Genomic DNA, 24,304 nt, shown 5'->3' with positions numbered 1-24,304 from the left:
TTCATCCCAGGAATGCAAGGGTGGTTCAACATATGAAAGTCCATCAATGTAATACACCATATAAACAAACTGTAAGAAAAAAATTACATGATCATCTCACTAGATGCAGAAAAGGCATTTGACAAAATCCAACACCCCTTCATGATAAAAGTCTTGGAGCTTGGAGCGAATGGGAATACAGGCAACATACTTAACATAATAAAGGCAATTTATACCAAGCCAACAACCAACATCAAATTAAATGGAGAGAAACTCAAAGCAATTCCACTAAAATCAGGAATGAGGCAAGGCTGTCTGCTCTCTCCATACTTAATCAATATAGTACTTGAAGTTCTAGCCAGAGCAATAAGACAACATAAGGAGATTAAGGGGATACGAATTGGAAAGGAAGAACTCAAGCTTTCCCTATTTGCAGATGACATGATAGTATACTTGAGTGACCCCAAAGATTCCACCCAGGAACTGATAAAGCTTATAAACACCTTCAGCAACATAGCAGGATACAAGATCAACTGAAAAAAATCAGTAGCCTTCCTATATACAATGGACAAAGAAGCTGAGAAGGAAATCAGGGATACATCACTCTTTACAATAGCCACAAATGACATAAAATACATTGGGGTAACACTAATCAAGCAAGTGAAGGACCCATATGACAAGAACTTTAAGTCCCTGAAAAAAGAAATGGAAGAAGATGTCAGAAAATGGAAAGATCTCCCATGATCATGGATAGGCAGGACCAACATAGTAAAAATGGCAATTTTACCAAAAGCAATCTACAGATTCAACGCAATCCCCATCAAAATACCAATGCAATTTTTCACAGACCTGGAAAGAATAATACTCAACTTCATATGGAAAAACAAAAAACCCAGGATAGCCAAAAGAATCCTGTACAATAACACAACGTCTGGAGGCATCACAATCCCTGACTTCAAACTCTACTATAGAGCTACAGTAATAAAAACAGCTTGGTACTGGCATAAAAACCGACACGTGGACCAATGGAATCGAATTGAAGACCCTGACATTAACCCGCACACCTATGAACATATAATTTTTGACAAAGAAGACAAAAGTGTACAATGGAATAAAGAAAGCATCTTCAACAAATGGTGCTGGCATAACTGTATATCAATGTGTAGAAGGCTGCAAATATATCCATATCTGTCACCATGCACAAAACTTAAGTCCAAGTGTATCAAGGACCTCAACATAAATCCAGTTACTCTGAACCTGCTAGAAGAGAAAGTAGGAAGTAGTCTTGAACGCATTGGCATAGGAGATCACTTCCTAAATATAACACTAGTAGCACAGACACTGAGAGACACAATCAATCAATGGAACCTCTTGAAATTGAGAAGCTTTTGTAGAGCAAAGGATATGGTCAACAAGGCAAAGCGACAGCCTACAGAATGGGAACAGATCTTCACCCCACATCTGACAGAGGACTGATATCCAGAATATATAAGGAACTCAAGAAATTAGACATCAAAACAACCAACAGTCCAATTGAGAAATGGGCTATAGAACTAAACAGAGAATTCTCAACAGAGGAAATTCAAATGGCTGAAAGACATTTAAGGAATTGCTCAACATCCCTAATCATCAGGGAAATGCAAATCAAAACACCTCCGAGATACCACCTTATGCCTGTCAGAATGGCTAAGATCAAAAACACTGATGACACTTTATGCTGGAGAGGATGTGGAACTAGGGGAACTCCCCTCCACTGCTGGTGGGAATGCAAGCTTGTACAACTACTTTGGAAAACAATATGGTGCTTTCTTAGAAAATTGGGAATCAATCTCCCCCAAGATCCAGCTATACCATTCCTGGGCATATACCCAAGAAATGCTCAATCATACCACAAGAGCACTTGCTCAGCTATGTTCATATCAGCATTGTTTGTAATAGCCAAAGCCTGGAAACAACCTAGATGCCCTTCAACTGAAGAATGGATAAATAAATTGTGGCACATATACACAATGGAATACTACTCAGCAGAGAAAAACAATGACATCATGAGGTTTGTAGGCAAATGGATGGATCTAGAAAAAATCATCCTGAGTGAGGTAACCCAGACTCAGAAAGACAAATATGGTATGTACTCACCCATAGGAGGATACTAGATGTGGAACAAGGTTGACTGGACTGCTACTGACATCACCAGGGAGGCTACCTGGAAAACAGGACCCCAAGAAAGACACGGGGATCGCCCAATGATGGAGAAATGGCTGAGATCTACATGAACAACGTGGGCATGAGTGGGAGTAATGAAGGACGAGGGTAGAGGGAAAGAGAGTGGGAGATCCCAGCTAGATCAAGAACAGAGAGGGAGAGCAAGGAATAGGAGACCATGGTAAATGAAGACCACATGAGAAAAGGAAGAAACAAAGTGCTAAAGAGGCCCACAATATTCCACAAAGATACCCCCACAAAAGACTGCTGGCAATGGTCGAGAGACAGCCGGAACTGACCCACTCTGGTGATGAGATGGCCAAACACCCTAATAGTTGTACCAGAAACCCCATCCAATAACTGAGGAATCTGGATGCAGAGATCCATGGCTAGGCCCCAGGTGGAGCGCCAGGAGTCTAATTAGCGAGAAAGAGGAGGGTTTATATGAGCGAGAATTGTTGAAACCAAGGTTGGATAAAGCACAGGGACAAATAGGCAAATGAATGGAAACACATGAACTATAAACCAAAGGCTGAGGGGCCCCCAACTGGATCAGGTCCTCTGAATAGGTGAGACAGTTGATTGGCTTGATCTGTTTGGGAGGCATCTAGGTACCAGGTCCTGGGCTCGTTGCATGAGTTAGCTGTTTGAAACCAGGGACTTATGCAGGGATGCTTGACTCAGTCTGGGAGGAGGGGACTGGACCTGCCTGGACTGAGTCTACCAGGTTGATCTCAGTCCTCGGGGGCGGCTTTGCCCTGGAGGAGTTGGGAATGGGGGTGGGCTGGGGGGAAGGGGAGGGTGCAGGAATGGGGAGAACAAGGGAGTCTGTGGCTGTTATGTAGAACTGAATGGTATTGTAAAATAAAATAAAAGAAAAAAAAAGAAGTTAGTCATAGCTGTAACCATGATCTTATGCAGGAGAGGAGTAACTAAAGAGGCACTCCTCCTGTGCCTCTATCAGAGTCTTAAAATAACAGACCTTAAGGAATTAAGACATCTATAGGATTCCTATCTGCTAGGGAGGTCAGGGAAAGGCTGACAATGCCCTTCTGTAGTCACAGAGGTAATTAAGATCCCAGGAAGAGATCTGACTCAGTCCTGATAACCCATTCACAGTTAAATTAATAATACACACACACACACACACACACACACACACACACACACACACACCAACACACAGGCTTGTGTATCTTCTTTTCGATAAATTCGATAAAACTGAAACAGTGTTACAATAAAGACAGAGATCTGATCCACCCATAAGTACATCCATTTTCCCTTTAATGATTTTTATTTGGTAATTTCCTTAACATAGTTGGACATACCCAGTAAGTTTAAGAGTTTGTGTGTCCCATAACAGCTGAAAACCATTCAAGGTGCATACAAAAATGGTCCTATTTCCTTTAGATTCTCTTGCCTGTGCATTCTGAGGATCAAGCAGCATTCCAGGAGGGCACAGTGTGAAGTGACACAGGGAAAGCTAGAGATAAAAGTTGCAAAAGAATTAATGAGAAGCATGAAAAGATGAGAGGATTTACTGAAAGGCAAGGCAAGAGAGCAAACAGCAGGCTAGCTCAGAGAGTGAACCCCACAACTAAAGGTAAGGGAGGGTGCTTTACAGACGTTGAGGGAGAAAATCAGTTGATCTTATGTTATGGACCATTTGTGTGGGGTTCATGTCCAGATTTACAAGTGGAGATTCATCAGCTTGGTAAGTAGTAGGATTATGGTGCATGTTGTGTTTTGAGATAATCCAATTGATAGGATGCTATGGAGTTTTCTTTCAAATATTTATATGAGAAATCATCTGTCACAGTGTTCAAGATATGAGTCATAGCTGAACAGTTAATACATAGAAGTTTCTCTTTTTATTTTTGTCCTTTCTCTTCAATGAAGGAAAGATTCATGAAGTTTAAGAGTTTAAGGGTAGCTTTTTTTTTTTTTTTTTTTGTGACCACACTAGATAGGTTCCTGCCGGAAAGATTTTTTCTTTTTTATTGAACCTTCAAAGTATCCTTTCCTTTATTTCCAGCTAACAATGTACAGTGCACACTGAATAAGCCCTGAATGCAATGTGTAGACTTACTGAGTAAGTGTCCAGGCCTTGGTTCAAAAAGGGCATTGTGAAAATACTTCCCATACTTTCCTTGCCTGCTGCTGAAAAAGAGTCTTTCTCCATTGTTTATTTCTGGGTTGTGATTATTTAACTTGTACTCCCCACAATGTGGTTTCATTGTATTTAGTTACAGGAGGTCCTAAAACAGGATCCCAGAAATTACATGTTATGTTATAAGCTGCCTCTGCCTCTGCTCAGTAAAAACTGTAACAGTGTCTCTTCTGGTTCACAGTAAAGGACGTTCCCGGGGGAGCTGAACTTAGATGTGGTTTTCTTTATATTATTGCAACAGACTTGTGTTCTGCTTTGCCTGTGACTAAAATTTCTATAATGCTTCTTGCAGAAGTCACTGAAATTTTAATTATAAAAACTGAGACTACAATATAATTATATAACTTCCACTTTCTATTTCTATCCTTCAAGTCCACCCTGAACTCTTTCAAATTCATCATCTATTTTTTCATTACTCATCATTACATACATAGTCATAGACATGCCGATACAACGTTCTCAGCCTGTAGGTTACTTGTATGTATGTTTTCAAAGCTTTTCTTTAAAATACTGTACTACTACAATTTTCATATTATAAAAACCTGCTTCTTTCTTCCCCTCCCTTCTGATTCCACCCTCTTTTCCTCATAATCTCGCCTAACCACAATAACTAATTTGTATGGACAACTCCCTAGTTATCATATCTCACCTTACATTTTTCTGAATCTGATATGGAATAAAAGTCCTCAGTAGTCAAAAATATAATATTGAGTTTTTGAACTTTTCCTGAACTATGAAATGTCTTAATATGCTATAATACTCTCATGATATTGGGTATGGCCAGTGAGTGCCAGTTCCTAGGTAGTTATCAGATTAAGAATTTTAAAAAAATCCTTATATAATGTACCACTTACGAAACAGTAAAGTTTGAGATGTGAGCAGTATAAAATGTATCTTAAACTATGACATTTTCAAAGTTCAATAGGCTGATATAGTTGTTATTCACACAGTGTCTTTACAGAAAACAACAAATTTAATGTCAGATAATGTTCCTTTCTTAATGACCTATGTATTGTGTTTATGTTATAGATAATTTGGAAATGATCATTATTTTCTCTTTAACTTCCCATTCACCCTCCCTTTTTGTATAAGGTAATCCTACCAATCATCTTACTGTCCTTTCCAATGACTTCAAAGTATTAAGCAGTAGTAATAATGAAAGGTGTGACTTTCTCCCTTTGTTTTGCATAGTGTTTTGTTAAGGAAGAAAACATAAAATATTAGGACTTAATATTTCCTTCATTTATTTTTGTTTTGTGCAAATAGTTTTTTTTTTTTGGGGGGGGGGAGGAAGAAAGTACCGTACAATTTATTCAAGTTTTAAAATTTGAAATAGTAATCAAAGTAAAATTAGTTATGATAAATACAATTTAGTACAATGATTTAATAACATTTATTTGGAGGTCTTCTTTCATATGCTTAGTCACAATATATACATTTAAAAATTGTCATTCTATAGGTAATTTTATAGGTACTATTTAAGTTTACTTCCATTTTAACAGAAAGCATATACACAGTGTGCCTGGGTATGTGAAGTATGCATTCAAAATAAAATATTAGCTAAAATTTAATGGGTTTGCTGTTTTCATCTAAAATAATGAGATATTTGAGGTCAGCTGTGGTTCAAATAATACAGAATAATTGAGTAGAATAGAGATCCATAGACATGACCCAAGAGACTAGTACTCTTGTAACAGTCACTCAAGCAAGGTCTAATAAGCTCCAATCTACAGGCCAAGTGACTGCGAGAACACACCAAAATGAAATGACCACAGATCACATTGCCAGAAATGCTTCATTATCTTCCTGGAGTAGAATTTATAATGATGGCAAAACTCAGAGCTCTGCATGTTCTTCCCCGTCATTAATATGAATGAGACACAAGGAACAGCAATTTTTTTTCTTGGAAACACTGGGGTCACAAAAATTATTTTCAAAACATCATGCAGGTAGATGATTCATGGTTTTTATGTAATAAATTGTGAAATGTGTTACCTAGCATCTTCTCTTTGGTATTGTTTTCTATTATCAATCATGCTATTTAAAATACAGCGTTTTAGAAATCTGGATACTACAACTATTACTATCTTCAGGTTTTTTTCAGTCATTTATTCCTTATTGTTTTTTTCCTATAGAAAACATTTCCTTATTTTATATTCTGTGTATATTTGTATGTTTGTGGTTGTGGGTTTAGAATACAAAGTGTGTGTGTGTGTGTGTGTGTGTGTGTGTGTGTGTGTGTGTCCGTGCACATGCGTGTTCCCAGGTGTGCATATAGAGGCCAGTGGCTAATATCATGTGTCTTCTTCAATCATTCTTCTACTTAGTTTTGAGACAAGTTGTCTCATTAAAGCTGGAGATTGCTTATTAGGCTAAACTGGCTGTTCAGCAACCCCTAAAGACTCTCCTGCCTCTGTCTTTCAACCACTGGAATTATATACATGTGTTGCTTTACATGGATATTTATATGGGTACTGATGGCAGAATTCAGGTTCTCATGCTTACTTGGCAAGCTCTTTAGCAGCTCTCTTAGTTATTCCTCTGTTTCTTGAAGACACCATGACCAAAGCAGCTTATAAAGGAAAGCATTTCATTGGGGACCTCCTTACGTCTTCTGAGGGTTAATGTCTGATCATCTGGTAGAAAGAATGGTGTCCAGTAGGCAGACATGGTGCTAGGGCAGTAGCTGAAAGGCTACGTCTTGATATTTAGTCAGCAGGCAGAGGGAGAGAGAGAGACTGGTGATTGTAACATGAATTGATAAATAGTCTAATAATAAAAAACCTGTGGCCAGATACTGGGGTAAAGGCTGAAAGATCAGAAAGACAAAGGAACAAGCCACTGCCATGTCCCAAATTGCCAACTCCATGAATCCTGTTTGAATGCCTCTGAGTCCTCACCAGAAAGGTTCCAGCTGAAAGAGCCTCTAGCTAAAAGAGATGCTTCTGCAAAACAGCCTTTAGTTCCTGTCTCCTTATTCTTTATATATCGTTCTCTGCCCAGCCATCACTTCCTGAGATTAAAGGCATGTGTGCTTCCTAGTACTGGGATTAAAGGTGTGTGCCACCACTGCCTGGCTCTGTTTTCTCTCCTAGGCTAAGTCAATCTCATATAGTCCATGGTGGCTCTGAACTCACAGAGATCCAGATAGATCTCTGCCACCCAAGTGCTAGGATTAAAGGTGTGTGCCACACTGCCTGGCCTCTATGTTTAATCTAGTGGCTTGTTCTGTTCTCCAATCTACAGGCAAATTTTATTAGGGTACACAATATATCACTACATTTCCCCTTTTTGTCTAAAATAATGAAAGGTTATAACTAATATAAGAAAAACTATGCACAATAAATATATATAATATATACAGTCAAGAATTACATTAACATTGTCCAGTCCATAAACATTTGAGAAATTCAGAGAAAATACTCTATTATCTACCCTATTTAGTGAGCACAAAATGTACTTAATTCACTTTCTATCCTAACTTGTATTACCAATTGAATACTATCTTGTGATGTCTTTCAAACTTATACAATTTATACCACTTTATTGAGTTTCTTTTCTGAATTTATTAATAGGGAAAACTATAATTATAACTATCTAGTCTTCAACTCCTTCAGAGAACCAAGAAGGAAATAATATTACCTAAGTAAGCAGGAAGTACAAGCAAATGACTTTCAAAAAATGTGAGGAATGACAGAGACATATGACTGCCTGGACAGTCACCCAAGGTTCCTCTGCAATATTGGGGCATCTATCTTCGACCTACAGACCTAGCATGTCTGACAGACTTTTCTGGGAATTAGGATATTCTAAAGTGCCTTCCTACCTTGTCTTAGTAAAGTGTGGCAGTCCTTTCTTTTGTGTCCTGCTTGTCCATTTTGGACAGTATACTATCAACAGTCAAAGCAAGGCAAGAAAGCAGACTCCATAAGGAAATTCTTTGTTGCCCATTATCTTCTCTGAAGTAGATTGGTGCTGCCAGGAGCAAACATGTCTCATAGTCATTAAAAAAGAAGAACCTGTGTTATTAAAACCTGTTTAATGCCATATTCTCTACAGCTCTAAAGTGTTTGAAGATAACTTGTTTATGTAGTTGGAAGATTTCCTGTGTCCCACCTGGTCTGGAGTTGGGTCAAATCTCTTACTCACAGTCCTGCAGCCTTTTATAAAATAATCACACAGAGGCTTAATATTATTTGTCACTGTTCGGGCATTATCTCAGGCTTATTACTGATTAGCTCTTACACTTAAATTAACCCATAATTCTTGTCTATGTTTAGCCACATGGCTTGGAACCTTTTTTCAGTTGTCTTGTCATCTTGCTACCTCTGGGTCTTGCTGGCAACTACTGACTCTGTCCTACCTCTTCCTAGAATTCTCCTCATCTGCTTGCCCCACCTATACTTCCTGCCTGGCTACTGGCCAATCAGAGTTTTATTAAACCAGTGTATAGAAGCATCATCCCACAGCTTGTTTATCTACAATATATCTGTTTGACCTTGAAAACATACCTAACCTGACAACAAGTTTGGTTGTAATGACTAATTTACATTTCTTTATATCATTTGACATGGGGGGCTGCCAGAGGCTAGTCAGGGAGTTTCCCAACAGCAAAGGATTAACTTGTCTGTCCCTTGTTGATCTACATTCATTAGTCCAAAGTCTACCTTTGCCTCACCTTCTGCATAATCCAGAAGGGTGGAGCATTCCATTAGAATTATTCATTAAGAAAACATTGTTTCTGGGAACACGTGTTTACAGCCCCTTTTTAGGTGACCTTGTCTATGGCAATTAAAACATATGACATTTCAATTTTTCTTCAAACCTCTGGAAATCATCTCTCCTACCCAAGCATCATAATGATCGTAAGAGTCAATATTAATTGTATCTCAGAACCATTCCTCCAAGGGTATACTGATCTTGCCTTTAATGGCCTAAATATCCCTTTGCATTGTGCATTATCATTTTCAAAAGCAAGAGATTCAATTATTATCTGTCTAGGTTCTGAATTTTTTTCTCATTCTATTTATGGCTGAAGTCAATCTTTGTGAGAAATCAGTGGAGGTTTCTTTTTGGGCCTATAGAACTTTTGTAAATTACTTAATTTCCTTTCCTACTTTTTCAATTCCTTCCCAAGCATTCAAGGTTGCCATGTGCCATAAGGCCAGGGTGTGCTCATCATATAAAGATTGCCTTTGTATATCAACATAATTGCCTTCTCCAAGAAGTTGATCTTGGGAAATTTCTATACCTCTAGCTCTACTTCATTGTTCAATGGTCTTAGCCTCATCTTTCCATCAGGTCCTATACTGAAATTAGGGACAAACCTCTAAGACAGCTGTAACCAAATCTCTCCAGCTTTGAGGGGTAATTCTATTACAAGCTGACCACGAGTTTAACAACTACTTCACATGTGGTGAATGGACGCCATATGAGACTATTGTTTCTTTGAATCTCCCCAAATCTAACATTTGCATAGGAGTCCAGTCAGTTTTTACACAGCCTTGAGGATATCTATCATCTGGCATTTCCTGTAAGGTTACTAGATAAGACTAAGGTTGACTGTTTGAAAGCCCTGGGCTGTTTCTCTGTAACCTTATAATGCAATGCAGAGATTAGTTCTCCTTTACATTCTTCTGTCTGGGTCTGAATATCTCCATGATCTGTTTTAACAAGTTTTTCTAAAACTTTTATCTTGGCACTCATATTAACCAACTTTTTAAATGGCAAAACAGAAATAATCAAACAAACAATATTTATAATTAACACTACATAAATCCCACCATCATTAATTATCTTCTCATTTAACTCTTGTATATTTTAGACTGTCAATAGTATTATCAAACAGAAACTAAACTCTGTCCATTGTAAAAATGTTTCCAAACTTTTCATGTGGGAAAAAACTTTTTTTTTTTTTTTTTTTTTTTTTTTTTACCAAATTCCTCCCTTTAAGAAATCCCAATTGACTCACCAAATCTGCTAACAATGATGATTCAGATGACAGTGTGGTAGCAGCCTGAGGAGCAGGTCTAGAGAAAGTCAAAAGAAAGAAACTAAAGAACCAGCTGTCTGCACGGAGGAATGTGCAAAAGTGGCTAATTCTGGTGTGTTTGGAGCCTGAGTCTGCTGCAAAGTCACAGACAAATGGCTTTTTTTGTGAACTCATGCCCCATGTTGGGTGCCAGATGTAACATGAATTGTTAAACAGACTTTCAATAAAAAACCTGTAGCCAGATATTGAGGTAAATGCTGAAAGATAAGAAATACAAAGGAGCAAGCCACCGCCACATCTCAGGGGATGGCATGGACTTTTGAAAGTTCAAAGCCCACTCCCAGCAGCACATCTCCTCTAACAAGACCACACCTTCTCTAGCAAGGCCACACCTCCTAATTCTTCCTAAACAGTTCACCTACTGGAAGCCAAATATTCAAGTATGTGACTCTAAGAGGGCCATTTGTATTCAAACAAATGCATCAACCAAGTTATCACCCCACCTCTTGTTTTCTTATTTAAAAAGCAATATTAGTTTAAGGGGCTAAAGAGATATTCCTCTTGCCACCAAGGCTGATAACTTGAGCTTGATCCTTGGAACCTCTAGGGTAGAAGGAGAGACTCAGCACCTCTAAGTTGTACTCTGACTTTCCCTATACCATGACATATACATACAACACACAAGCACACACACACACACACACACACACACACACACACACAATTAGTAAGTAAACTAAAAGAAAAACTATGAAACGAAGATAATATCATTGACATATCTACTATAATTGTATTCCGTTATACATTTATATGTATACATATAATTTGTATATAGCATACATATGTTTATTATACAATTAACCTCACTCTTTATTACCTTTATTTATTTATCTATTCTTTTTTTTTTTTTTTTTTTGGTTTTTCGAGACAGGGTTTCTCTGTGTAGCTTTGCGCCTCTCCTGGAACTCACTTGGTAGCCCAGGCTGGCCTTGAACTCACAGAGATCCGCCTGACTGTGTCTCCCGAGTGCTGGGATTAAAGGCGTGCGCCACCACCGCCTGGCTATTTATCTATTCTTAATGTGCCGTTGTTTCTTCAAAATGAGCATCTAGTTATACTTCTTAAATGTCAGACTTCTGAAAACAGCTTTCTTGGTCACTACATATTTTAATAAAACTGATTACAAGGCAATAATCAAAGTGGTTGTATATTTTTATTCAAGCTGAAACTTGAATATGATTAAAGCATTTGAACATCAATGAGATCATTTGTTTTCATATTTCACTTTAATTTTTAATGATGATTTCTTAAGTTGTATAAATAATATCAAAATTATGACAGAAATTGAAGTTCACCTTAAAATCTGTAGTCTTACACAATAACAGTATAATATATCACTTTATCAATATCTTTTATGATTAGATATTTCATTAGCTTTATATATTATCCTTTGGAAGGTTTTTACTTAATATATGTTGATGCCAGCCACCTTAATATACAAATGATATATTTATCAACAAGCACATACACAAGGGTATAAAGAGTTTCCTTTTATATTTTTGACACTTACTGTTGTAAATGGTTTCAGTCATTCATCATTGATTTTTTTTCTATTGTATAACCAGTACTTCAGAGGAAATGAGCAAAAATATTGGCCATTTTTTCTGGCCTCATTCAGTGAAGTGCTCTTTCCCATTAAAATTCAGGACATTTAAAAGTAGTTTTTAATATAAGCACATATGATTTCACAGACACCTTACAAAGCTAAAAGTGCTGAAATTCTGATTAACCTTCCATGTAAATCACTAGGAATGTTTCAGATTTTAGGTTGTCATATCAATTTAATCCTTCTCCTCCTCCTCTTCCTCCTGCTCCTCCTTCTTCTTCTTTCTTGAAAGGTTCTCTCTGAAGAGCTTTCAAGTGTTGAGTTTAAAAGTATGTGCCATAATGCCTAGGTTAACTTTTTAAAAAATTTCTTCTTATAACATATTCTGATCATGATTTCCCCTCTCTCAACTCCTCTCAAATCCCCCCACTCTTCTCCACCCAACTTCACATACTTCCTCTCTTTAGGAAGTAAATAAATAAGCAAACAACAACAAAAATATAAATAAAAATAAAGAAAATGCACAGAACACACACACACACACACACACACACACACACCATAAGAGCATGTAACTGGAAATCTTAATATACAAGCAAAAAATCACTAAGATAATAAGTGCTGGGGTTTGCAGTGTAGTTTGTATACCCAGTGTGAGACTCCATTGGAGAAACTATGTTTTCTTTTGCAAGTAGATGTCAGAGATAGCTTCTGGGTTAGGGGTAGGGACATCTGTCTACCTCTTCCTCTCATCTCTGGGACTCTGTAAGGCTTGAACCTTGTACCTCTTTCTGTAAGCCCTGTAAAGCTTAACTTTTATAGTGAGTTTCCTTTACTTGTCCACCACATTTCTTATGGCCATTTATAAAGGGAAACAAATTTTCCAATTTGTCCTTGAATGTTGTAAAACATAAACATAGCCTCTTCTATAGAGAAATACAGACCAGTTAGGTCAAAGTCAGACTTCTCCTTCTTTTTCTTACCAAAAGAGACTGATCCTCTTCTGTCTTGAGGTTTTTAGAAACTTAACTCTGTGTGCTGCTCATCTGTGTTTCCAGTTAAACCTGTTTGACCAGATGGTTTGCTATACAATTTTTTAGTGGAAACTAGACAGGTGGCCTGTGGGGTTGACTTTCTGCTGATGGATTCGAAAGGGACAGTCCTCTTTACGTGTCTTCCAGCACTTGGCTTGAGAGAACACATGTGGGCTTGCCAGCTGGCCAACTCTTAGTTTCTAATTGAGCTTCCTGTTTCTGCTTTCCCTGTCTGGATCTAACTGTTTGAGGTTCTGATGCAGACACCCCTGTGTTCACCTTGGCACTTGGACATTTTCCTCTTAAACAGGGATGTCGGCATTTAAGTCTCTTGGAATTTTCTTGATCCACTGAGTTTAGTTCAGGTTGGGTCTTGTGGGATGTTCACACTCTGGGTTTGTTTCCTCAGGCCTTATTTTCTTACTCAGTGAAAGATGAAGCTTTGATTTTAAAGAAGTTCTTGTATTCTTCTTCGAAGAGAGATTTGGTTGCAATTTCTTAGGAGATGAGTTCCTGCATGCCGCGTTGGAAAATTGCCTACTTCTACTTTGAACACCTTGTTGGTCTCTAGCTGGAGTTTTGTGGAGTCTGTAACCAACTTCTTATAAACCAAGGTACAGATTTTCTGATGAGTTTTTCCTTTTCTTATAAGAACAATACAGTGTCAGTTCTAATGTGTGGAGGTAAAAAGAAAAGCTTAATATTATAGTGTGTATTGGAGGACATTTGGGGAAATGCAAGTAAGCTGGACTATATCCTTTCATTGTTTCAATTTTTTAGTCACAAAATGATTTTTACCACTTCCTCTCATAATAAATGATACAACTCATGATACATTGAAAACACAAATTAAAGTTAAGGCATGACATATAACAAACTGCTGCACAAATGGTAAATGGTCTTATAATAAAAAACCCGGAGCCAGATATTAGAGTAAATGCTGAAAGATCAGAGAGACAAGGGAACAAGCCACAGCCACTTCTCACCTCACCAACTCCAAGAATCCTCTGACTTAATGTCTCTGAGTCTCTGAAAAGCTTGAATCTTCAGCGAAAGATCCTCTAGCTGAAAAGCTTTCAGCTGAAAAGGTCTTTACTTCCTGTCTCCTTACTCCTTTTTTGTTTTTTGTTTTTTTTGAGACAGGGTTTCTCTGTGTAGCTTTGCACCTTTCCTGGAACTCACTTGGTAGCCCAGGCTGGCCTCCTTACTCCTTATATACCTCTCTTTGCCAAGCCATATTACTTCTTTGCTAGTGCTGGGAAGGCATATGTGCTTCCCAAATACTGGTAGCAAAGGCATGAAATCTCAAGTGCTTGCATTAAAGGCATGAGATTCTCAAGTACCGGGGTTAAATGTGTGTACCACCACTGCCTGGCTCTGTTTCTCTCCTAGACTGAATCAATCTTATGTAGGCCAGGGTGGCTTTGAACTCACAGATATCCAGAGGGATCTCTGCCTCCCAAGTGCTAGGATTAAAGGCACTGCCTGGCATCTATGTTTAATCTAGTGGCTTGTTCTGTTCTCCAATCTACAGACAAATTTTATTAGGGTACACAATATATCACTATATTTCCCCTTTTTGTCTAAAATACTGAAAGAAGGTTATAACTAATATAAGAAAAACTATGCACAATAAGTATATATAATATATACAGTCAAGAATTATATTAACATTTTTCCAGTCCATAAACATTTGAGAAATTCAGAGAAAATACTCTATTATCTACCCTATTTTGTTCTGTTCTCTGATCTTTAGGCTAATTTTATTAGGGTACACTGCGGCGCGCTCCTCTGCCAGCAAGGAAGAACGACCACCATGCGAGGATCCGTCTCAGAACACACTTTATTGGAGCGCCTCTTGATCAAGGGAGAGCGGGAGGTGAGGGGCCCCGAGGACTAAACTGCAGCTGCTTATATAGGGAATCAGGCAAACGTGCCGTACTGTGATTGGGTCCTGCCAGAATGCTAGCACGGGGAGCCACGGGATAGGCTGAGGACATAAGGCCAATTACCATACTCGTGCATCATAGCCAAATATGGAGTTGTTTACAGGTAGGCTACCAGGAAGCCAGCGCCATCTTTGAATAGCGGCTCCCTACAGTACACAATATATCACCACAATAACTATAAGAAAGAAGTGATATAGATGAATATAAATAAATAACCATGTTAATTGTGTCTGTCTCTAATGGCTTCAATGAAAAAATTATAAGTATTGCCTTCTTTTCACAGAACTGTTAATAAATCAACACAATGCTGAATAATTATTGTATAGATACTTGTAAGAAACAGCAGCCCCTACTATAGGCATTCTGCATTTGGAAACTGTGCAGAAAGTCATCAAGTATAAAATGAAAATATCATGTAGAAATATATAATTCCTATAGAGTCTATGTCTCACTTCTTTCAGCTTAGATGATGAGTTAACTTTTCTGAACAATATAGACTTCCAATGAGTCGCAGAAAACAGTTGTTTGAATCTTTCCGAAGTAAGTTGAAGATCTGCAAAAGTTTATGCAGAAGATAAGCACACCTTCCATAGAGAAAGTAAGAGATTTAATTTCACCATCTCTATCATCTCTGTACAAAACCATACATCCTGAAAATGAGGATAGTATTTAAGCAGAAAAGTCACAGGAGATGATAGAAAGATTATACTGAACTCCTAGACAGAAAGAAATATTAGTAAAAGGCACCATTTGGGTCATGTTTAACTGCCCTCTGTAGCTGTATCAGCCACTGACTCATTCAGACTTCTTTGATGATCCTTACATGGCCTCTTCCTTTTCCTACAGAGCCTGGTTCAATTACACAGAGAATAAGAAGCTGTAGGTTAGCATCCCTGAGCAAGTTGTCGAGTGGACAGTTTTATTATCTACAAGTTGTTGCTGATCCTCCAATGCTTGCTTTACAGATGGATACACCTGATACCACAGGATGTTATGGGTATTGATCCTGCTAGTTTTAAGCCCAGGGATGGCACAGATTCATAATGCCTAAACCAACTACAAGCAGAAAAGAGTCAATACAACACTCTATGATGGTCATGTGGAAGCATGCATTCTTTGATATTGTTCTGATCTTTAGTAAACAGAGATCAGATAACGGGAGGATGAGTGTGTGTGTGTGTGTGTGTGTGTGTGTGTGTGTGTGTGTGTAGAGTAATACAAAGCAAGCAACATCTGTAATGAAATAGAGAAAAGTAAACTTGTAGAATTATTTTGACAAAATTAGAATGTCTGGTTAAAGATCAGGCAAGATTAAAAAATAAAATAGAAGATGAACAAAATAAAGTATGAGATGTAATCTATATATCTGTATGTAAATTAACAATTGCCTAATATTTCTAGTAAAGATGGTTTGGAAAGCTTAAAGCTTAGATTTTAGTATAGTATTACTCAAACTATTCATTATCTCAAAGATTTTTACTATTATTTATTTCATTTTAATGAAATGGCCCTAAAGAAATTCTATGCCTTGTGAAGACTTCTATTGAAAGAAAATGTACATGTTGGGTTAATCATTACATTTATTTTTATATTTCTGTTATTCCCTTGTATGATTTAATACAAAATACAAAGGCAGTTGGTAAGATTAGTGGTATGGAGATCTTGGGAATGGGGTTAGATGAACTATATGGACTTACATTGAGCACAACACAAAAAAGTATTAGAAGTGAGTAAATGTTGGACAAATGAGCCACCAGCGATTAGAAATCAGGAAAATGTAGCAGAAGATGTTCATGCAATTTGCTGAATTTCTCTAGACGCCCTCAATAGTTCAAATGCAGTAGAAGGGGGCAGACATGGAAGTGTATCTTGGTTCATGTCAAAAGCATCAGGAGGATTCAGAGCCAAAGGGAATGAAGGAAACAGACACTTCTTTTCCCTGGAAAAATAAGCCTAAGATTTCCTTACTTACTTTACTTCCAAATAGTAGCGTTTTCTACAAAAATCCACTTCTGATAGCAGGCAAAGCTATGGCATCAGAATAAAAAAGCAAAATGTTTGCCTGGGCAAACTACAAAAAAAAAAGCATGTTTTATTTTTAAAAATGTTTTACATTTATTCATTGTGTTTGTGTGTGTGAGAGAGAGTGTGCTCATATGGAAGCCATCAGACATCTTTCTGTAACTGTTTTTCTGGTTGAGTCTTGGATATTGAACTCAGGTCCTCTGGCGTGAGGACACAGCACCTTTTCCCACGGAATCATTGTATTGCCTCAGACTTGCTTGTTTAAATTAGTATGTTTTGGTATTTTATCTGTTTTTAAAATTCTTGTGGTTTTTACTAACTTTTGTACTTCTCAGTGAAGAAATCATGAGAGCCTTAATTTTGAAATAACTCAGTTTATCCTGAATAATTAAAATCCTGGTAACTTGAATGGATTTTCTCTTTTCACTTTTTGGCCTATGGGGCCCATGGACTTATCAAACATTACAGGATATTGTCATTGTTCTTAGTTATTTGCCAGAAATTTATATTAACAATCTTTTGCTGAAGATAACACTTACTTGAGTTATAAAACATGGGAAAATCAAAATAGTGACCTGGAAATTTCATCCTTATGGACTTGACTTGTTTTCATAATGCTAGAAGTTGCTTTGAATGCTACCAGAGTAGGACAATAGTCCTCAGTCCTCACTTTTATCTATTTCTGAACTCCATGAGCTACTATCCAAGGACCCGTGGCTAGACATACATCATTGGACAAAGGGGAGAGCCTACCACATTATTCCTCTAAATGGACTAATTATTAATATCACTCCTAATGAGGGGAGTGCATCTTTCAACTCGCCTCAGAAAAGGTTCTTTATGAAGTCAACAGCAATTAGCACAGAAATCCACAACTGACTGAACATGCAGAGAAAAAGAACAGACTATTTAGCCCTACTTAGGACATCTGTATTGTACCCCTTACCCCAAGGCAGTTGCATATAAACGCAGTTGTGAAAGTGTGTACACATCCTATGTAATTTAAAGTCACACAAAACACCACATGGAGGAGAAGAGGTAGGCATGAAGTTCTACCACTCATTGAGGGGCTATGGGTATTTGATAGCTGACAGAAGATGAAGATGCAGTTTTTCTTTTCCTGCTACCTAGCTACCACACTCCACTGGAGGGCTACTCATTTTAAGAGTATTTGGGCAACTCAAGTTGGGCTAGATATGTTTTGCCTTGCTTTTTAAAACTAGAAATTAAAGTTTGATGGGTAAGGAGGGGAAAGCAGATCTGAAAATTGTTAGAAAAGAAAGTGAATATATGGTCAAAATAAATTGTATGGAGTTCTCAAGGAATGAATAAAAACATGACTTTTAAAAATTAATTAAGAAAAGGAGGCAAGGGTTAGCTTGGAACTTGCATCTATTTGGACTTTACTTCCTACAGGACACATTTTTATTTTGTCTTTAATTCATTTGAGTAATAAATTACAGAAGTCTCCCATTCGATACAGAAAAATTTTATTCATTTACTTATTAGTAGAGCAATGGCTGCTGGGAGCTTCAGAAGTTAAAGTTCATACTTAAAATGTATTTAAATAACTTCATCATATAATTATGCATTATAGATCTCATATATAAATGTGAATTTATTCTTGTGGGCATGTTAATGTTTTACTTGTGTTTTTAGCATCAGAAGATGATTTTTTTTTATACAGACATAGTTTAGTTTGGTTCTGTGTTCCAGAGACAGAAATATCCATCCTGGCAGGTAGGCATGACAGGAGGAAGAGAGGAGCTGAAAAACAATATCTTCGGTCACAAATACAAACAGAAAGATTAATAGAAGGTAGCATAAGGATATGCCCACTGAAAGCTCAGCCCTAGTGACATGCTCCATCCAGCAAGTATACACAACCTACCCAAAGAATGCTCAATACTAGGGACTAAATAAATGTTATTGGTTGGTAATTTTCGCTATTTGTTTGTTAATATGGGCTTCTCTAGCTATCTTGGCTTTCATTAAGACAAAATATGGATTTTGCAGTGGTGAGTCTTATGAGAAATGTCTTCTCTAGGTTCAGGTACTTGAACAAAATGAATATTTTGAATGATTTAGTGCAAAGAATGTGTTCAGCAGTGGTGGAAGACTTGTTTCTCAAAGATAACTCTGCATTGTTTCTACAAGCTTGAGAAATGTCAACATTAAATACATAGTGTATTTTATGTTTTTGCAAATTAAAGACTGTACTGTTTAGCCATTTGTTACTGTAAAAAAATTAGGTTAAAAAGGTTTAATTTGCTGAGTTTAGAGTCATAATGGTCTTGGCTACATCAAGTGGTAGAGGATGGCAACTGTGGAACAGCCTGTAAGAGCAATTGTCAGCATCAAAGAAAGAGAACAAGAGAGCTAGATGGGGATAGGCTTGCTTTTATAGCAGCATCCTTGAGTGACTACCCAAAGACTTTAAGAGAGCTACATTAACCTTTGAAATAAGGTTTACAACACCCACCCAAACTGCCTCCTTGAGGTCTAAGCTCACAATACATGAACCTTTGGAGGGACATAATGAAATCAATCCTTAGCATGCATTCTGCACCTTATAAATTCCAACTTATAAACACTATGTGATAGAAAACCTTATGACTCCAAGTTTATATATGAATAATTACAGAAAAGGCTCATTGACATTTTTCTTTATTGTTCATAAGTTTCTGGGTATTTTATCCTAAATTACCACTTTATAGAGCCTTTTGAGGATTTATGATTCACATGATGTCTAGAATCATCTAAAGCCATTAGTCTCCCTTACTCACTGAGGCAGGGTCTTTCAATTCTCAAACCCAGAGCTCCTGATAGGACTGATATCAACAGTCCCTTGTTCAAACTTTCTGAATTTTGGAAAATATAGGAGAGTGGTGGTGCCAAATGGCATTAACATGGGTTGGGGATCAGATTCCAGGTCTTCAGGCTTGTGTCATTGAGCCATTTCTTAATTCTTCACATTAATCATTTAAAGAAAAGTTGACATTAAACTTATTTTTTCTTTTTTTAATTAAGAATTTTTTTCACTCATTTTACACACCAATCAAAGAGCCCCCTCTTCCCTTCTACTGCCTCCCCAGCCTCCCCCTCCCAACCCACTCCCCACTCCCACTTATTTCTAAGCTTTCATTGAAGGGAGATCTTGACTGTCTGATTAACAGACTGCCAGCTAGAAGGCTGCTTTTCCTTTTCCTCTCTCTCATCCTCCTTCCTTTATCTTCCCTTCTCCTCTCTCCCTTCCTTCCTTTCTTCTTCCTTCCTTCTTTCCTTCCTTTCTTCTTTTCTTTCTTTGTTTCTTTGTTTGTTCCTTCCTTCCTTCCTTCATCTCACTTTCTCTCTTTCTCTCTTTCTCTCTTTCTCTCTTTCTCTCTCTCTCTCTCTCTCTTTCTTTCTTTCTTTCTTTCTTTCTTTCATTTTTGGGTGTGTGTATGTCTGTGTGTCTATCTGGTTTTTGTCTGTTTCTTTTTCCAGTACTGGGAATGAATCCTAGAGCCTTGTTTATTATAGGTAAGTGCTGTACCATGAAGCTACAGGCCCCAGTTTCCACATTTTATTCAGGTATCACTAAATATTTTACCTTTTATGTATGGGCACATCTGTCTGTATGTGGATGCATGGGTACAGAATACATGTGCTTGCACATGCGTGTCAATGAAAATGTCAACTTCAGTTATCATTCTTCAGGTTCTGTCAACTTATATTTATAATGTTGTGTGTATGTGGGGTGAGAGTAATGAGTATGTGACATGAGTGCACTTAGAAGTGGTGCTCAAGGAGGGCAGCTTACACCCTGGTGCTAGAGTTACAGGTGCTGGTAAGCCATACAATGTGTTCCCTGGATTTGCAGTTGTAGGCCGTTGTGAGCCCCCCCACAGTGTCTGCTGTGAATCAAACTTGGGTCCTCTGCAAGAGCAGCAAATGCTCTTGTGTTGGGCCCTCTCTTCAGCCCCATATCTGGCCTTTTAATTTGGGTTAGGGGATCACACTCAGGTTCTCAGGCTTGTGTATCAAATACATTATATGCACTGTGACCTTTCTATACAAAAGTCTAAGCCGGGCGGTGGTGGCGCACGCCTTTAATCCCAGCACTCGGGAGGCAGAGCCAGGCGGATCTCTGTGAGTTCGAGGCCAGCCTGGGCTACCAAGTGAGTCCCAGGAAAGGCGCAAAGCTACGCAGAGAAACCCTGTCTCGAAAAACCAAAAAAAAAAAAAAAAAAAAAAAAAAAAAAAAAAAAGTCTGAACCTTTTTATTCCCCCTGGGGGGAGAGAGGTTTATTTGGCTTATCCTTCCATATCATAGTTTATCATTGAAGAGAGTCAGGGCAGGAACGCAAACAGGGTATAAACCTGGAGGCAGGAGCTGATGAAGAGGCCATGGAGGGGTGCTGCTTACTGGCTTGTTCATCATAGCTTGCTCAGCCTGCCTTCTTATAGAACCGAGAAGAGCTAGCCTAGGAATTACACTTCCAACAATGGACTGGGCCTTTGCCCATCAACCGCTAATTAAGAAAATATCCTACATCTGGATCTTATAATGGTACTTTCTCAATCGAGAGTCCATCCTTTTAGATAACTCTGGCTTGTGTCAAGTTGACATAAAACTAGAGAGCACAATTAACACCTCACCATCTTCACACACAAACATATGACTATTAAGCTGTAGCCTTTTCTTTCTTGTTCTTCCCCTAAATTACACATTAAGAACAACAGTATAATATAAACATTCCAAAATTTAAAAAATCCCATAGTCTTTATAAATTCAAACACTTAAAAAGCCAGGCTCCTCTGAAAATTCAATGTTCAGTATTCAAAGTCCTCAACTGTGGGCTCTTGTAAAATAAAAAATATTAAATACTTAATCACTTCAAGAGGGAAGAACTGGAGCACAGTTACAATCTGAATGAAGAAAAACCAAACTCCAGCAGTGTAAATAACTAATTTCCAATGTCTGGGTTTCACTCATGATCTCCTAGGCTCCTTCAAAGGGCTTGAGTCACTCATTGGCTCTGCCCTCTGCAACACACACACAGCTTGTCTTCTAGGCTCCTACTGGCTCCATTGCTTTGCTGCTGCTGTTCTTGTTGGTCAACCCATGGTACTGGAATCTCCAAAATGCTGGGGTCTTCTGCTGTAACTTAGTTGAGTTTTACCAATATCCTCTCCTGGCCTTACTTTGGGGAATCCAACCTTGTCGCATAGGACCAAGCCTCAGCTTCTCTCTGTGACTCCTTTGCAGTTTAAAAACCAGCTTCATCTAAGTGTTTCTTATAGTACCAACTTTGGGTGCCAGCACAAGTTACAACCTTGACTATGTGCGGAACAAAGTTTCTGTGTGATGATTCTCAGGAAATACTTCAATGATGCTATTCTCTTCTTAATTCCGAATTAGCCCAGGCTGTTGCCCAGCTAATAGGTTGCTCTTTACAAACTGACACCAAGGCATCTTGGCTGAAGACAATACAAACACAACTCATTGAACATGGAGAGGTTGAGCTGGTGCCTGTATAGAACCTTCACAACCATGTTCTAGTGCCTATGACATGTAAAGGTACTCTATGGGCTATCAAAAGGCAAAAGTGGATATCAACCCAACTACAAAATCTTTGATCTACAATCTGTCTTACCTGCAAAATATTGCCAAGTTAATAGTGGTGCAAATCTTTTGGGTATAACCAACCAATGTTTCATTAGACTTAAGGCCCACTCCATGAGATAGAACCCATAACAGACACTGCTTGGATGACATAAGAACCAGAATCCAAGTAGCACGGATCACTACAGTAAAACCAATGACTACTGGTCTAAAAAAACATGCAACAATAAAATGACTCCTAATGCTACTCTACTATTCTTCTATACTTGGATATGTGCCTTATTTAGCCATCATCAGGGAGGTTGACTCCTGCAGTGGATGGGAACAAATACAGAGACCTACAATGAAGCATTAGAGAGAGAGAAAGAGGCAGGGGAGAGAATGGTTGCATGAGGACAATGTTCTGGGATTCTGGCTTCTTGGGATTTTTTAAATGAAGTCTGTCAGTTGTAAAACCTACAGGACTTTAGGACTACGGCATTCTTCCAGTCACAGAAAGACCCTATCTCTAAAACTAGTCAGGCTGGGTGGTGGCATGCCTTTAATTCTAGTACTCAGGAAACAGAGACAAGAGGATCTCTGTGAGTTCAAGGCCAGCCTGGACTACAGAGTGAGTTCCAGGACAGGCACCAAAGCGACACAGAGAAACCCTGTCTCGAAATATATATATATATATATATATATATATATATATATATATATATATATATATAAATTAAAAAAAAAAAAATAAAACCTAGTCAGATCTTTTGGTGGTCAGTGTACAGAAATCTGAAGTTTGAAACAAAGTAGGAAGGAGAAACAAGAACAAAACCAAATAAAGATCACAAAAAACAAATTGGTACTGATGAGCCTTTGGAAGGTCTTAAAACTTTACCAGTAGTTGACTATGGTAGGGGGAATATCCCGAGGGGTAGATGTGACCTCTAATGCAGGTCACACTTAAGACAAAAATAAGTTTCCAGTGGTAAGAATCTCCCTGGCTATTTCCCAAAGAAGATATTCAGAGGCACCTGAATTAATTAAAAGGAATCAGTATAATGATTTCTTAACCACTGAACTCTCTCTCCAGCCCCTGAATACTATCTTTATATATGCATTAAAATTAATAGTGTTTTAAAAAATAAAAACCCATAGATATCTCATGACAACAAATGGGAATAGACAAGTAAAATCTAAGATCAGATAGTTTCCTCTGTCTGCTGATGACATGGGACATCATTGTTTAATATGGTGAGATCCTTGCTGCTATCTTTCTTGTATTTGCTGCCTTGTATTTCCACAGTTCAGATAAAATCAAGGAAGAAAGAAAAAGAGGAATCTGGTATCAATTATCTTCTCTTGCTATTTTCTTTCCTTTAAAAGTCAAATGTCCTTCAGTTGCTGAAGGCACTGCTGTCACTGCGCAGGAGGCAGAACAGAGTGGAACTGCCAGAACTGGCTGGGAGCACGAGGCGGTGGTGTTAAGTAAAGGGCTAGAGGGTAATATTTCAGGCTTTGTGAGCTTTTCAAATGTCATCTCTGTTGCTATTGCTCCCCTTGCTTGCTTTGCATGCAAATAGCCAGATAGTAATTAAATGAATGGACGTGAGTAGACCACAGATGGCACATGGTTTCGTAGCTAAACTGGACAGGATTTGTTAACCTAAGAAGAAATACATTTGCTCTCCATGGAAAATACAAAGGGAGGGAGTTTGGCGTGTTGGGGAGGGAGGGAAGAAGCTGTCCTGTCAAAGAAG

The sequence above is a fragment of the Peromyscus leucopus genome, chromosome 6, assembly GCF_004664715.2.
Source record: "Peromyscus leucopus breed LL Stock chromosome 6, UCI_PerLeu_2.1, whole genome shotgun sequence".
Lineage (NCBI taxonomy): Eukaryota > Metazoa > Chordata > Mammalia > Rodentia > Cricetidae > Peromyscus > Peromyscus leucopus.
This window is presented reverse-complemented; position numbering follows the sequence as displayed.